Source organism: Rutidosis leptorrhynchoides, chromosome 4, assembly GCF_046630445.1.
Source record: "Rutidosis leptorrhynchoides isolate AG116_Rl617_1_P2 chromosome 4, CSIRO_AGI_Rlap_v1, whole genome shotgun sequence".
Taxonomy (NCBI): Eukaryota; Viridiplantae; Streptophyta; class Magnoliopsida; order Asterales; family Asteraceae; genus Rutidosis; species Rutidosis leptorrhynchoides.
Genome location: NC_092336.1, coordinates 164,563,546 through 164,575,673, shown reverse-complemented (window position 1 = coordinate 164,575,673; position 12,128 = coordinate 164,563,546). Strand labels below are relative to the sequence as shown.

General features: G+C 35.3%; 1 pseudogene; it reads left to right on the top strand.

The window, feature by feature from the left end:
• The first annotated feature begins 548 nt into the window (after positions 1–548).
• LOC139841181 (putative disease resistance RPP13-like protein 1) lies at positions 549–10,307 on the top strand (annotated as a pseudogene).
• Positions 10,308–12,128: the final 1,821 nt, after the last annotated feature.

Genomic DNA, 12,128 nt, shown 5'->3' with positions numbered 1-12,128 from the left:
AGTTGTTTAGTACTAGAGCAATAGAAACCTTATATCTAAGGACCTTAGTGTTATGACTAATAATCCGTTAACAACCATGAGAGTTAAGTATTCTCTAGGACAAGCTAATGGTAAGCTGGCAGAGATAGAGGAATGATTTAAGGTAGTACCTTAAAATTAACAGGTGGGTCATTTGGAGATGACCGCATGCCAATAAAATTTGGAAATTTTAATGAAGTAGTTGGAAAGGATTAGTTACCTATGCACAAACAAATGTTATTTGAGAAGGTTGATAGAATTTTTCGCGATAGTATAATAAGATTTGGTTGGAATGAACCTTAAGATTAACATAATACTCATCAAGTTAGGAAGCTTTGATGAAATAGTTAGAACGGACTGGCTTTCAGGGATGAAAGCGAAAGTTATTTATAGTGAGAAGGTCATTCGTATACCTCGCAAGCATGGTGAGCCATTAATAGTTTACGGGGAGAGAAGTAGCCCGAAGTTGAACCCTATTAGTTGCATGACAACAACCCGAAATCCCACAATGGAAATGGGAAGGAATAACAATGGATTTCATTACAAAGCTACCAAAAACTGTAGGCGGCTAGGACACTATCTGGGTAATTGTTGACCATCTCACCAAATCTGCTTAGCCATGAAAGGAACCTATACAATGGACCAACCTGCACAACGATACATAGAGGAAATTGTATCCCGTCACTTCAGCGATTTGAATTCTATATTAAGGACTACCCAAGAATCTCATTTGATACTCATTCTTACGCGACTCTGAATCCTAACTTATTCCGAGAGAATACTTAATCGATGATAATCACACCATCATCCTTATTACTTCGATATTAGTCATACCAGTTCGAAATATTCCAAAATCAATGGGTGGTTAATTCTCATCCTCATACTCTCCCTTTCGTATCTCACTTATAAGCAACAAATTTACAATAAAGCATTTTTGGTCAAAAGACTTATGCCCTACCAATAGTCATCAACCACATTTAAACTCAATGGTTTTTAGTACCTCAAAGATCACCCGAAATTTTCAAAATCTTTTGCTCAATCCTCATCAATCTTTTTCCAACTTGTAACCTCCGAAATATGAAAATTTTGTTTGCCAAAATTTTTCACACACTATTTTATGGTATGATCCTCTCAAGGTTTTATAAAAGTAAATTTATTTTATTTACCATTCGTGCAAATTTTTGAAATCGTATATGTTATATAAAATAAAGTAAATGATTACTTATTTTTGACAAATAAATATGAAATTTTACTTTCACTTTTACAAATCAAATCTTCTATTCAAAAGATATCTTACTTTGAATGGTACGTGTTGTACATAACCCTAGTTTACTAAGAACTTCGTTTCTTTTCTTACGTTGTCACCTTAAACGATTTCTATAAAATTTTCGTTGCTTATTATATAAAATTTTTTGTTGCTTATTCGTATCCAAGTCATCATGAAGAATGACAACCGTCGAAATTGAGAAATTCATGTGTGTGTGTGTGTATATGATGAAGGCACTTATTACCACGTCATGCAGAGCCTTCGGGCATCCACTAACACTTAAACCATTCAAAGCTATTACGTTACCCCAAGGATCTTATTTGTCACGCCTGTTGGAATGATGCTCTTTCTTACATAACTCGAGGTCCTGACTTATACCAGGAGATTCTCATCTAGCAATATTAACACCATCAGTATTCCGACTTTAGTATTAGTCATAACCTGTTTGGTATTTTGCAAAGTCAAGAAGCGATTAACCTCTCATCCTCATGCTCTATCCTTCATATCTCACTTTTCAGCAACGGCTGCACACGCGAACATTTTTGGCCCAAAGACTTGTGTCCTGATAATTATCAAAACTACATTTAATTTATTAGTTTTCATTACCTAGTAACATGTCACCTGATGATTCAAAGATTTTTCACTCAATCTTTTTCAATTCGTAACCTCTAAAATGCGAAAATTTATGTTTATCAAAATTTTTATACGTTGATTTTTACACGTTGTTTATTTGGGTCCTCACGAGATTTATGGACAAATGAAAGTCATAAAATTTTTCTGTCACTAATACGATTTATAAAATCATATATGTATGTATATGATTATGTTAATAAATTCACCTTTACTTATTTTGATTAGTACATACTAAGTTATACCTTTAAATTATTTAAAAATCGCTCCTTTATTGAGCTGTTTAACTTAAGTCAAATAGTTTTGTGCAAAATGGTACACGTTGTACATACTTCTAAATTGCTAGGGACTTCGTTCCGTTTATGTTGTCACAACAAACGTTTAAAGGATATTCAAAACTTCTTTTGTTGATTTTATTAAAGGTTTTCGTATTAGACTACACCATGTATGGATCACACTTTTTCTCGCCCTCCGTTAGGGATGAAGCTTACTATTAAGATCTTTGTTAAAAACTCTTGAGCCACTTTGGATGACAGATTTATAAAACTTGTTAGGAAGTCTTTGCGCTCGTAAAATGTTCCTTTTAAGGTTAGACTTGGCAAAAACGCGAGACGATAAATTAGTTTTCTGGGAAACACTCAGTGGTCACCCTATCGTAGAAGAGGCACTAGACGGGTTTCTACTCTCAATATTTCACGACTAAATGCAACACCCTCGTAAACATCATCTCTATGAATCAGTAGGTTGAGATACAAGGAATCATTTTTGAGATTCTTTTCACTTGGAGTAAACCATTCTTTAGAACCAAAAGTTCACATATCTTCTCATCCGCGCATCCCCTTAAGTATAAGGATAAATTCAGAACAAACCGCTCGAAGAGTTCACCCTAGTTCAAAGGTCACACCTTTCGTGCGATCTTCTTTCGAACTTGTAGTGTAAAATACTTTAGGAATCCATGAATCTTGTTATCCTCTTGGAAGGAGACTGCTTAAAACATCTACGACACTGATGTGGTTACTCTACATATTCATTCCTTCGATGGTTACAACTATATGTTGTTCTAGTTAATCTTAACCCTAACTTCAACATGTAACTAAAAGGATAAAGTTACATTATAGAACTGTGCTTTCATTCCATCTAAGGATGAGTTCACCTGCAGTATGGCAAACTGGGTGATATCCTTCATTGTTCGTTCAGACCGTCCTGAAGACACTATAATTAATTATGGCTTGCATTGCATATGAGTCCGATTAGTCACTTTCAGCTAAAATTTCAATTCATTTAGTCAAATGAAACGTTCTTAAATATCGGGTTCTTTATGCCTATGGTCTCTTTCCGAAATCAAGGGGTTAGTAAAATCCGTGGCTGACACTATCCAGACATCAAATCGCATGGTTGTGATCACCATGTTTTCCATTCTACCTGTCAGCTTTGTATTGCGACATAAGCGCTCAATGTTTTAGATGAGTTTAGTAACATTCATGATGTATTTCATGCATCCAACTTACTGAAGATGCCTGTAGGGCTAAAAACATCATTTTTCCTTTTGTGGGTATATATTCGGTTGACACATTTCGTGTTAGCAAGAAACGAAATAAAAATTTGTTGATCTCTTAGGACAAAAGACTTAATTAATGGCATATACCTATTCTTACGCCCAAGTACCTTTCAAGGTAAATAACTCACTTCTGAGCCCACGTGTCTCACGGAACTTTGATACGCTCCTTCTTATTCAAAAATGGTACCATTGTTGGTCACTCCTCAAAATTTCAGGACGAAATTTTCTTTAATAGGTGGGTAATGTAACGACCCGGCTTTTTCGACTTGCTTTTGTTCTTTATGCTTTCACGAAACTGCGTATATGTGCGTACTGAGCTAGTTTATGCTCTGGGATCTTATTTAATGATTAATTACTTTTATTAATACCTTACAACGTGCTATTAAGTGTGTAATCACTTAACTTGATCCCCGAATGCTTTTACGACCGTTGGTGTCACTTGACGTTTGAAACGAGCTATGTACTTGGTACGCGTTTAATATTGGTCATAATCAGAATTTTATGACAACGTAATACTAATTGTTATTTTATAATAACAATTACTTGGATTTTTGGATGCTTAATTACGCTTAGTAATTTACTAGAACGCACTAGTTAGTCTTGTTGGACTTTCTACCTTGTTGGACCTTAGCCCACCCTACACTAGCTAGTGGACTATTTAATTAGCCCAATTTTAATAAGTTAGTAACCCAAAATAATGAAAGACAAATGCCCATTTATTAGAGGGAACATACTAGCATTTTTGTTAAGCATTATCCTTAATGTTGCATGAGATCCTAACATAAGCACAAACTTTAGACAACCATTAACCAAAAAGCAAAAGTTGGTCCCCCTTGTCCCCTCCCAAAGGCTACGGTTTTGGAGCCTCCCCACCACCCCCATTTCCTATAAATACCAAGCTATTTCCTCACACTTCACACTTGCTCTCATTTACAAATTACACACACTTACTCTCTAATTCTCTCTCTAGTCTTTCTCACTCTAAAAAGTGTAAGTTTTAAATTTTCTTCTTCTTCTTTTCTTCTTCATAAAGTTGACATCATCATCATCATATTATGGATCTAGCTTTTAGCTATTGATCTTGTTATATCTTATAGATTCAAACTTGGGTTTGAATCCTTCAAGAACATGAAAGATTCAAGCTTTCTAGCTCTGAATCTTTATTTAATTGTTAGATCTAGCTTGTGATTTCTTTATTTTTGTTATAAAGATCAAAACTTGTGTTTATGATCTTCATGTATCTTAAAGATCCAAGCTTTATGCTTTAAGATCTTCAAGAACACTAAAGATCCAAGCTTTCTAGCTTAGGGTTTCATTATTATATTAAAGATCTTAGCTTTTTAGCATATGGTCTCATTACTTTCATTACTTTGTTAAAGATCTTAGCTTTCTAGCTTATGGTCTCATTAATCTTGTAAAGATCCAAGCTTTCTAGCTTAGGGTTTTTCTAATACTTGAGATCTAAGTTATTATTGTTGATTTCACTTACTTGGAACCTTTTTGTGTTTGTTGTGATGATAAATATTAAGTCTTCATCATCACATATGATGGAGATGCATAAACTTGTGTAAAATGGACAAAGGTTGAAGCTTTATTGGATTTATGCAATAAAGAGGCAATCATGATGTTCAAAACTTGTAGAATGATAGATTTTACTCTTAGTTGTGTGTTGATGGTTGAACCTTGGTCAAAGTGATGCTAAAACATCAAAGAGTTGTACACTTGAAGCTTACAAGCATCAAGGATGAGAACCGTGATGAGCATCAAGCACCAAGAACCTCACCGGAGCACTTGTTTGCTGATTTTCGGGGTCTTATCTGACTCCTGGTCTTCTGTAAAATTGATTTTCAGATAGTTTGTTTCGAGTAGATGACTTTTCGTTTAGGCCTCAACTTAATCCGATATACGGTTTAGGATTTATAGCCTTCCGAAAGTCACTACGCCTTTGTAACGTTGTGCTGAAATTTCTGACCTACTCGCACTTAAACCATCGCCACGGTCAAACGAAGACGAATTAGGTTCTGAAAATTGATCAGCTGTTAGAGGACTCACATACGGAGCTATAGCCACTGACTACGCGTCTTTTCGATTTGTATATAGGTCGTAACAGCTGTCCGAAGTCAGCCTTTTGTTTCGATCTCTATTCTTGTTAAACTTACCTTAGTGTTGATGAATGATGATGATAATAATGATGTTGATGATGACACTTAAACTTAATTTATTCACTTTTACACTTATTGGGACAACATACTGAGCTAGTGACCTCTGACTTAGGTTGACGACCTTTCGGACCGACTTACTACCTGCATACGTTTCATATTGACTTTTACTGCTCATTCACTGTGAGTTATAGCTTCCCTTTTTACTTTAACTATTTTTGAGACTGAGAATACATGCGCTTTTTATGTTTTACTTACTTGACACGAGTACTTAAACTTTACATATGTGTGGGTTATATAACGGCATAAACATTCCCCTTAGCACGGTAACGTTTAATCATTGATTTTGAACCGACGAACGTGAATATTAGATATGGATCCATAGGGTTTGACATCCCCACTCGGGCTAGTCGCGCTAGCATTTAACGGGTGTTTGATACTTCGAGGACATACGCACTCGCCAAGTGTACTTTTAGGGGGTATTATTATTACATTAAGTTAGTTACCGGGTGCCCACGGATAAGCATATACTTTATCATACTGTTTTGAAATGCTGTTTGAAGCACTGAAATCTCGTGGTCTACATTACGTTACTGATTACAAACAAACTATAGCTCACCAACATTCGTGTTGACTTTTTAAGCATGTATTTCTCAGGTGCTTAGACGTTGTTGCTTCCGCTGTTAGACTTGATGTTACGGACCTGCTGTGTTAGATTTCCGCTGCATTACTTAGAGATGTCTCAATCATGGAACTTTTCTTTTGCATTCGTAACTTACGTTATTTTCAAACAATGGCTTTGTAATGACCTTTGGGTCACATACTTATGTTAACGCTTCTATTCATAAGAAGCACATTATCTTTTGTAAAACGCTATCTTTTTATGAATGCAAAACTGGTTTTCAAACCGCATATAGTGTTTGACCTTGTAATGATCATGTTGTTGATGAACCGTACACGATGGTTTTGTACAGGGCATCACAAACTTGATCCGGCTGGCTTGATCTGCCGGTATCTATTCAAAGCTCATCAAATGGACCAACATCTTGACCCAGATACAAGCTGTTCTTGTTGATACGGGATACAAACAAATAAGAGACAAATCTGTTCATTTGTGGCTTAGCTTATGATATAGACGACGTACTCGAAGATTTGGCCACCGAAGCTATGCAACGCCGGTTAAATAAAGAATCTTGTGCCAGTATCAACACTAGTAAGGTATTGAATATTATCCCCACCAAATTTCATGACCTTAAGTATGGTTACAAGATGAGTTATACACTAGATCAGACTACAACCAATTTACGTGATCTACTTGAGCAAAAAAATCTTTTGGGTTTCATGAATAATGTTGAAAGGTTAAATAGATTAACTAAACGGTTGGATGAAACTTCTCTTGTCGATGAAACAAACATTATAGGTCGCGAAGTTGAAAAAGAAGCGTTAATGGTTGTGTTGTTGGACAAGGAAACGTGTTGTAAGAATGTTAACGTTGTGTCTATAGCTGGTCTGGGTGGGATCGGCAAAACGACTCTTGCACAATTTTTGTATAATGAAACGAAAGTGAATGATCACTTTGAGCTCATGGCATAGGTTTGTGTATCCGAAGAGTTTGATGTTTTTAACATTAGTAAGGCGATTTTTCAAGAAATCGGTAGGGGTAATCAAGAATTTGCTAATCTAAATTTGATCCAAGTGGTATTAGCCGAAAAGCTGTCAAACAAAAGGTTCCTACTTGTTTTAGACGATGTTTGGAACAAAAACTACACCGAATGGGAACTTCTTCAACGCCCTTTTATTGTTGGAGCACCTGGAAGTAAAATTATCATTACTACAAGGAAGAATGCGGTAGCATTGGTCATGGAATCCGTTATATCTTACGATCTAGAGCTTTTGTCCGATGAAGAAGCTTTATCTTTGCTATGTCAACATGCGTTAGATAAACAAAATTTTGATTCACATCCAACATTTAAAATGTACGGTGTAGGTATCATGATGAAATGTAACGGACTGCCTCTAGCATTGAAGACTATCGGGAGGGTGTTAGAGAACAAAAACTAGCGAAGAAGAATAGGCGGAGTTGTTAGATAGTGAAATATGGAATTTACATAATGAAATAAAGATTTTTTCGGCTTTATGATTAAGATACTACAATCTCCCTCCACATTTGAAGCATATGTCTGCGTATTGTTATTTATTCCCGAAAGGCTACACTTTTCACAAAGACGAACTAGTCTTATTGTGGATAGTATAAGGCTTTTTGTACGAGTCGCTTGGGCGCAAGTCAATGGAAAAATTAGGTCACGAGTGTTTTAACGAGCTCGTGTCGAGGTCACTTTTTCAACCTTCGAATAATGACAAATCACGATATACAATGCACGATCTTGTACAGGACTTGGCAACGAGTGTTGCAGGAGAGTTCTTCTTTATGTTGGGTGATAAAATGGATCTTACCCTCAGAAATGAAGCTTTGGAGAAGTTGCACCACTTTTCATTTATTCGTCAAAAATATAATCTACACCGAAAGTTGAAGACATTAGAAAGAGCTAAACGCTTGCGAACATTATTGGCAGTATCAACAAGGAATGTGAATTGTTATATATCGAACAAGATTCATTTAGAACTCGTCCCTCGGTTAACATTCTTAAGGGTGCTAAGCCTATCAAACTTTAATATAACGAAAGTACCAGAATTCGTTGGTGATTTCAAACATTTACGGTACCTTTACAATTTACAGAGCTTGTTAGTCTCCGGCTGTCGTGATTTATCTAGCTTGCCACACAGTCTCGTAAAGTTAATTAACTTGCGACATCTTGACATTAGTGATACTCCAAAGTTGAACGAGATGCCGATAGGTATTGGTGGGTTAAAGTGTCTACAAACCTGGTGCATCTTCAAGGTAAACTTTCAATTAAAGGACTTCGTAAAGTTACAAACACGACACACGCAAAGGAAGCAAATTTACATGAAAAGAAAGGTCTTGTTAATTTGGAGCTTGATTGAAGTGGCAATGTGTTGATGATACCTCGAATGAACAAGTCGAGTATGAAGTACTTGAAGGGCTAAGGCTCGATTATAAGTTGAGAAGCCTCGAGATTTTGTACTATCGAGGAACGAAACTTCCTAGTTGGGTCGGGGATTCCTCGTTTGTTGGGTTAACCCAACTTACATTACGAGGTTGTCAACGATGTATATGTTTACCGACACTTGGTGAGCTACCATCACTTTAAAAGTTGTTCTTGGAAAGTATGAATGGGTTGAAAAGATTACTCGAACCTGCAAATGGTATTGCGTTTCGAGCACTTGAAGTTTTGGGCTTCAGAGATATGGAGGGATGGGAAGAATGGTCAATCATTAGTGTTGAGAACAATCGAACCATTGTATCGTTTCCTTGTCTTCGTGAGATTTCTATAGTAAGTTGTCCGAAACTGAATGTAGTGGCAATTGGTTTGATACCATCGCTTCGATTTTTGCACATAGATGGATCTTCTGTAGTGATTTTACGAAACATTGTTAGTGTGTCTTCATCAGTCATTAGGTTAAAAGTGGGAAATATTAGAGGACTTACTTTTCTGCATAGAGAACTTTTATACCATCTTACGGCACTCGAGTATTTAACTATTTCAAGATGCTATGAACTCACATATTTGTGGGGATCAGAAGCAGAGGCGTACGATATTGTTGTGAGTTTACAGAAATTGGAAGTAAGTAAGGAAGTTGTGATGTGGTCTAGCGGTTGGTGGCCTGCCTCTTTTAGAGGAGGTCAGGAGTTCGACCCCCGTTGGCTACAAATTAAAAACACAATTTCATCTCTGCCATGAAGTATCCACCCATGGCACCTTTCCTATATCGTTTGGGGGGGGGGGGTAAAGGGGAGGGGGTTATACTTGGTCGTGCCCTTGGATCGGTTTCAAGGTTTCCTCCCGGGCAGCGATGGGGGCGGGGTTATTATCGCTGAATCGGCATAGTCGAAACGGGAGATGATCGCAACGGGTGATTTAGTCCCCCTCTGGTGATCCCAATCGCTGTTCAATAAAAAAGAAATTGAAAGTAAGCGGGTGTGATAATCTGGTGTCATTAGCAGAGACAAAGGTGAATTCGATGATTATTATGAGATCTACTGATCCGTTACGAAAAGAGATGAACACGACGCTCTTCGTAAGGATGTACAATTGTTTGAAGAATTATTATGAGTAACAGAAATATAAGAAGCAATGCAAATAAGGGGAATAATATTTTATTATTATTTCTCTCTAAATTACATACAACGAAATACAGTAAAGTTAGAGGCCTAAAACCCCTTCTCTCTCTAGTTCACATGTATATGAAAATATGAACTAAAGGCTATCTTGATTCTCTCTAGTATTACATACTTGTACCTAAAATACTAGAGGCTATGTTGTTTTTCTCTCTCTCTAATATTGCATATACAAAGAATGAAGAAATTAGAGACCTAGTCTCTTTCTTTTACAATTGCCTATATATATATATATATATATATATATATATATATATATATATATATATATATATAATAGTGTAAAGTTAGCATCATGATTCTCCATGTTTACCATCCCCCACGTGCATGTATAACATGGTAAACATGGGCTCATGGGTGTAGCATTACTCCCATGTTTTAAGTGGAGAAAATCAAGGAAAAACCACTCTATCTTGACTCTTCCACGCCTTGACTTCTCCGATCCGGGTCGGGTAATATTCATCTGGATCACTCCTCTTCTCCGAATAGAATTAGGGGTATGCAGCGTCTGATACCATGTTGGAACGTATTATTGAGTGAAATATTATTATTGCTTGATTGTGTAAAGAGTACATAGATTAAGCATATATAGAGCGTAAACCTAAATTAACATGAAGTAAGAGGCCCATTGGGCTCAACATGATAATCGGCTAACAAAAATATCAGCATCCATGCATCTATGTATCTTCGTAAATAATAGATATACAAATCTCTGTGTATCCACTGATTCAACAAAAAATCAATCAAACAACAAAATATACTAGCTATAATCTAAAATTCTAGACCAATAACAAAAAATCAAATTGAACTCTAATCGAAATCTTATACCCATAACTTGATAACATATAATTATCATTCAAACTCATCTGATGCTGAAAAATACACATAAAACACCTACATACTTCTTATAATTTTAGCCATTCAGATATAATAATAAAACAAAAATAAAAAGTTGGTAGTGTAAACGAACAAAATCGGGGATCTTAAACTAAAATCAAACTCTAACTGAACATTATTAAAATCCACAACTTAATAATAATCAATCAAACCTGAGCAACAGTAATTCCTTTAATTTCCATGGTATCTCCTTTGTTTAGCTTTACATTACTTATTACAATCTTCTTCTTACTCCTTAAGGTCTCTAGTTCTTGAATTAGCCATTGTAGCAATTGTTTCCCACTAGCATCTAATCAAACAATGCGTGGTATCGACTACAAAAGTTTAAGATCACATGAGATTTAATAATACATTTGGTTCAAAAACAGTTTAGATTCGGTTTGGGTCCATATGATTCAAACGAAAACGGATAAATTCGATACGTGAATTACTAACCATCCCTTTGAAGCATCTTCTTTACTTGTGCTTTACTAGATAGTCCAACCCCACAAAATCCTTCATCTCTTTACAGGGTCGAAAATTTCTAATCGTCAAAGCCCGAGCTAGAATTTTAAGTCCCGGGAGGCTCGACTTATTTTTAAAGAACAACCATGAATATTTATATTGTATGTTATAATATAATTACGAAGTCTTTCTTTCTAATCCGTTTTTTTAAACGAAGAATATATCAAAAAAATATTGTTAATTACCAATCATTTCATTTTGTTTTCCTTTCATTTCCTTACTATTTACTTTAATTTCCTTTTGTTTTCCTTTAATTTCTTTTTAAAAAAGAATTACAAGTATAATGCATTTTTTATTTATTTTTTTCCTTATATTTCATAACTACTAATTTACTCTTTACTCTTTGTTAGAAACCAACACTCTAGAAATAGTTAGAATCATTATTATGGCATAACAGTTGATCACACAGAGATTATTTATTTGTTTATTAAAAATCATTGATTTATCGTCACTGCGATTTACCTAAAATGGAGGTACAAAAGAGAGTTATATCACTACGTAATAACAGAAACACCTGACAGTAGATCAGAGTCGAAGCTAAAAATTTTAGTCATGGCAGGCTCGACTTACTCTTGAAGAATACCCATAAATATTTACATTGTATGTTTATGATAAAATAACTCTTTCGTTTCAATCCGCTTATTTATAGATGTAAGCATCACAAATAAAAAACATTGATAATTTTCATTCATTTCATTTTGTTTTATTTCCCTACTATTTACTTTCATTTCTTTTCTTTTATTTCTTTTTCAGGAAGACTTAAAAATTAAAAACATTTTTATTTTACTTATTTTTCTTGTATTTTACTGCTGCTATTATACTTTTACCTAGCAATCA